The sequence below is a fragment of the Jaculus jaculus genome, chromosome 3 (assembly GCF_020740685.1).
Source record: "Jaculus jaculus isolate mJacJac1 chromosome 3, mJacJac1.mat.Y.cur, whole genome shotgun sequence".
NCBI lineage: Eukaryota > Metazoa > Chordata > Mammalia > Rodentia > Dipodidae > Jaculus > Jaculus jaculus.
The window spans coordinates 72,656,409-72,661,586 of record NC_059104.1 but is presented as its reverse complement, the minus strand read 5'-3'; the positions used below and the strand labels follow the sequence as shown (position 1 = coordinate 72,661,586).

At 36.5% G+C, this 5,178-nt stretch overlaps 1 pseudogene; it reads left to right on the top strand.

Moving 5' to 3' along the window:
• The first annotated feature begins 1,183 nt into the window (after positions 1-1,183).
• Positions 1,184-1,476, top strand: LOC101599687 (annotated as a pseudogene).
• The last annotated feature ends 3,702 nt before the right edge of the window (positions 1,477-5,178 follow it).

Below are 5,178 nucleotides of genomic sequence, written 5' to 3'. Positions count from 1 at the left end.
GTCTTCAATCCCATACCCACCATGATCAACTTAGACCGGGCTCCCCAATATAAAGCAAACACCCAGCAAAGGTATCCCAACTAAGATTACCTGCTTCCACAATGGAAGCCTCTACTGAAAGCTTAGAAGAAACCCAAGACATATAAGCTCAGAATGAAATCTCAATAAGCATTTCAAAGGAACTTAATGAAACCATGAATGAATGTCTTGTTGAATGAGAAGAAATGAGAAAAAGAGTAATCAAACAGGAATGTCTGAAGGAAACATAACAAAATCAGCAGAAAGAATTCTCTCTGATGGCTTAGCGGTCAAGGCACTTTCCTGCAAAGCCTAAGAGCTAATCTTCAATTCTCCAGGTCCCACATAGTCAGATGCAAAGTGATGCAAGCATGCAATGTTGCACATGGGCACAATAGGGCGCACACATCTGGAGTTCATTTGCAGCAGGCCGAAATCCTGGTGTGCCCATCTCTTTCTCTCTCTTTCTCTTTCTGCCTCTCTCTCTCCCCCAAAACAAAATAAATGAAAAAAACTTGAGGTCTGGAGAGATGGCTTAGCAGTTAAGGTGCTTGCCTGCAAAGCCTAAGGACCCATTTGTAGTGGCTAGAGACCCTGGCATGCCTATTTTTTTAAAAAAAATTTTAAATTTTTATTAACATTTTCCATGATTATAAAAAGTATCCCATGGTAATTCCCTCCCTCCCGTCTGACTATTTTCTCAACCCCCTTTCTCTCTGCCTCTTTCTCTCTATCTCTCTTAAATAAATAAATAATAAAAAGAATACAAAATACAAATAAAAGGTTGGCTTAATGAAGTGGAAGAAAGACAACAAAAAGAACTCAAATGATAGATGAAGAAAATGGAAGATACTCAACAAGAACATCTCAATAAATGGCTGAAGGAAACCAAAGAAAATCAGCAAACAGTACTCCATGGATAGCTTAATGAAATCAAAGACAATCAAAAAAATATCAACAAAAGGCTAAAGGAATTTGAGGAGAACCCACAAATAAATGAGCTAATGGGCAAGTGGAACAAGTTCAATGAGAACATTCAAATGCAGGAATGAACTCCAAAAGACAATAAAAAGATCAAACCAAGAAATGAAAATGGGGAGCAGTCAAGCAGCAGCTGAAACAAGCCATCCATCCATCCACTGAATGCTTCCTACATAGTGACATCATGGAATGTCATGATAGAGCTGCACTGAATGCAATGCAGACACCTGAATTCATGTATGAGGGCTCCTTATCATCTACCCTGAAAACATACCAGCTGTTCACAGCTTTACACAGTTCCCATTGGACTTTATTTTACAACCAAATCTTACATTTTTGAAGGTGTCCTAAGAATGTCCAACAGAGACAGCTACTTTTATGCTGCTATGGTTGCTGTCCACGTGATGCTTGTCCTGTTTGTCTATGTTGCCTGGCATGAAGGCTCACACAAAGTGGAATGAAGGCCAACAGGATTAAAGTGAGCAGCACCTTTTGATAGCATTAAAATTATGTTTGAAATCTGCTAGATACTTATGTTCTATTAATAAGTTAGTACATTTTATTTGAAAATGAAAAGAAGAAAAATGAAAGTAGAATTTAAGCCAGAGATGGAAATGCTGAAGAAAAACAACAGAAATAACCCTCTTAAAGGTTCCCAAGAAGTATTTCAGAACTTGAGGACAAGACAGAAGAATTACATTGGGACTCCAAAAATAGTCAAGTTCACAAAGGTGTATGAGGGCTGAATAGATGGCTTAGCAGTTAAGGTGTTTGTATGTGAAGCCTAAGGATCCAGGTTTGATTTCCCAGTACCTATGTAAGCCAGATGTTTATGATGGCACATGGGTCTGACATTTGTTTGCAGTGTCCTGGTGCATCCATTCTCTTTCTTTCTTTCTTTCTTTCTTTCTTTTCTCTCTCTCTCTCTTCCTCTCCCTCTCTCTCTGTCTCTCTCTCTCTCTTATAAACAAACCAATATATATTTTTTTTTCTAAAAATGTGTGCATAGAACATGAGGGAACTTTAGGGTGCCTTAAATAAACCAAACATTTAGATCAAAGGCAAGAGAAGGCAAGGGAAGAAATAAAGTACAAGGGCATAGAGAATATCTTCAACAAAGTTACCGTAGAAAATGTTCCCAACTTTACAACAGAGAGGCTGATCCAATTACAGGAGGTGTACAGGACACCAAATAGAAAGAACCAAAGAAGACACATAATAATAATAATAATAAAAACACTAAACATAGCCAACCAGGAGAGAGTACTAAAGGCTGTGAGAGAAAAGCAGCTCATAACATACAGAGGTAATCACATCAGAATTACCTCAGATTTTTCTTTTAACAAACGTTTTCTCTAGCTTTATTGAGAAATGATTGACAAACAGAATTATATATATTTAATGTGTATGACATGTTTTATGTACATGTACATCTTGAAATGATTACCACAACTAATGTAATTAATATATTCAGCATTTCACAGTTAGTGTGTGTGTCTATGACAATGTGCACACAAACACGGGTTGAAAACATGAGGAGAATTTGAAACACAGAGCACATCACTATTAACTACACTTACTATGCTCTACATAAGTTCTCCAGGGCTCACTCATTTTACAACTAATCACAAGTGACAATCAATATGACCAAAAGCTCACCTTCACCATGTGGTAAAATAAATATTTAATAACTCTATTATGTACCTGGAGTTAAGAATGGTGCTCTTGTTATAATTCATATAATTCATGTTATAACTAATGCTTTTATCTGTTATACTATTATCTATTTACAGGCACATTCCTATGGTCAGGTATCTGCATTTGTAAAGAGGATCTATCTTTAAAAAAAAGAGGACCTATCTTTCAACAGTGAACTTCAATTGATCAGTGGACATGGTTTGAAGTCACTGTTTTAGAATTTATTGAGAATTTTCACTATTATTTTCTCTTTTTTTGGCATTTTTAAAATTTTTATTAACATTTTCCATGATTATAATAAAATATCCCATGGTAATTCCCTCCCTCCCCACCCCCACACTTTCCCCTTTGAAATTCCATTCTCCATCATATTACCTCCGCATTACAATCATTGTACTTACATATATACAATATCAACCTATTAAGTATCCTCCTCCCTTCCTTTCTCTTCCCTTTATGTCTCCTTTTTAACTTACTGGCCTCTGCTACCAAGTATTTTCCTTCTCACACAGAAGCCCTAATCATCTATAGCTAGGATCCACATATGAGAGAGAACATGTGGCATTTGGCTTTCTGGGCCTGGGTTGCCTTACTTAGTACAATCCTTTCCAGATATAGCCATTTTTCTGCAAATTTCATAACTTCATTTTTCTTTACTGCTGAGTAGAACTCCATTGTATAAATGTGCCACATTTTCATTATCCACTCATCAGTTGAGAGACATCTAGGCTGGTTCCATTTCCCAGCTATTATAAATTGAGCAGTAATAAACATGATTGAGCACGTACTTCTAAGGAAATGAGATGAGTCCTTTGGATATATGCCTAGGAGTGCTATAGCTGGGTCATATGCTAAATCAATCTTTAGCTGTTTTAGGAACCTCCACACTATTTTCCACAATGGCTGGACCAGAATGCATTCCCACCAGCAGTGTAGAAGGGTTCCTCTTTTTCCACATCCCCGCCAACATTTATGATCATTTGTTTTCATGATGGTGGCCAATCTGACAGGAGTGAGATGGAATCCCAAAGTAGTTTTATTCTACATTTCCATGATGACTAGTGATGTAGAACATTTTTTTAGATGCTTGTATGCCATTCATATTTCTTTCTTTGAGAATTCTCTATTTAGCTCCATAGCCCATTTTTTGATTGGCTTGTTTGAATCGTTATTATTTAACTTTCTCAGTTTTTTGTATATCCTAGATATTAATCCTCTATCACATATATAGCTGGTGAAGATTTTTTCCCATTCTGTAGGTTGCCTCTTTGCTTTTTTCACTGTGTCCTTTGCAGTGCAAAATCTTTGTAATTTCATGAGGTCCCAGTGATTAATCTGTGGTTTTATTGCCTGAGCAAATTGGGCTTGTATTCAGAAAGTCTTTGCCAAGACCAATATGTTGAAGGGTTTCCCCTACTTTTTCCTCTAGCAGTTTCAGAGTTTCAGGTCTGATGTCCATTTGGACTTAATTCTTGTGCATGGCGAGAAAGAAGAATCTATTTTCATCCTTCTGAAAATATATATCCAGTTTTCAAAACACAATTTGCTGAGGAGGCTGTCTCTTCTCCAATGAGTATTTTTGGCATTTTTAACGAATATCAGGTGGCTATAGCTACTTGGGCTTACATCTGGGTCCTCTATTCTGTTCCACTGTCTGTTTTTGTGCCAGTACCATGTTGTATTTGTTACTGTGGCTCTCTAGAATAGGTGAAAATCAGGTATGGTGATACCACCAGCCTTATTTTTGTTGCTCAGTATTATTTTAGATATTCGAGGATTTTTGTGATTCCAAATGAATTTTTGGATTGTTTTTTCTAGTTCCATGAAGAAAGCCTTTGGAATTTTGATAAGGATTGCATTAAATGTGTAGATTGCTTTAGGTAAGATTGCCATTTTCACAATATTGATTCTTCCACTCCAGGAACAAGGAATGTTTCTCCACTTTCTAGCGTCTTCTGCAATTTCTCGCTAGAGAGTTTTAAAGGTCTCATTGCAGAGATTCTTAACATCCTTGGTTAGGTTTATTCCAAGGTACTTTTTTTTTTTTTTTTTTGATGCAATTGTGAATGGGAGTGATTCTCTGATTTCATCCTCTGTGTGTTTCCTGTTAGGATATAGGATTTATGTGTATTTATTTTGTATCCTGCTACATGGCTGTAGGTTTTGATCAGCTCTAACATTTTTCTAGTAGAGTTTTTATGTATAGAATCATGTTATCTGCAAATAATGATAACTTGATCTCTTCCTTTCCAATTTGCATCCCTTTTATGTGTGTCTCTTGCCTTATTGCTATGGCTAAGACATCCAAAACTAAATTAAATAAAAGTAGGGAAAGTGGACACCCTTGTCTTGTTCCTGATTTTAGTGAAAAAGCTTCCAGTTTTTCCCCATTTCGTAATATGTTGGCTGTAGGCTTGTCATAAATAGCCTTTATTATATTGAGATATTTACCTTCTATTCCCAGTCTCTGTAGGACTTTTA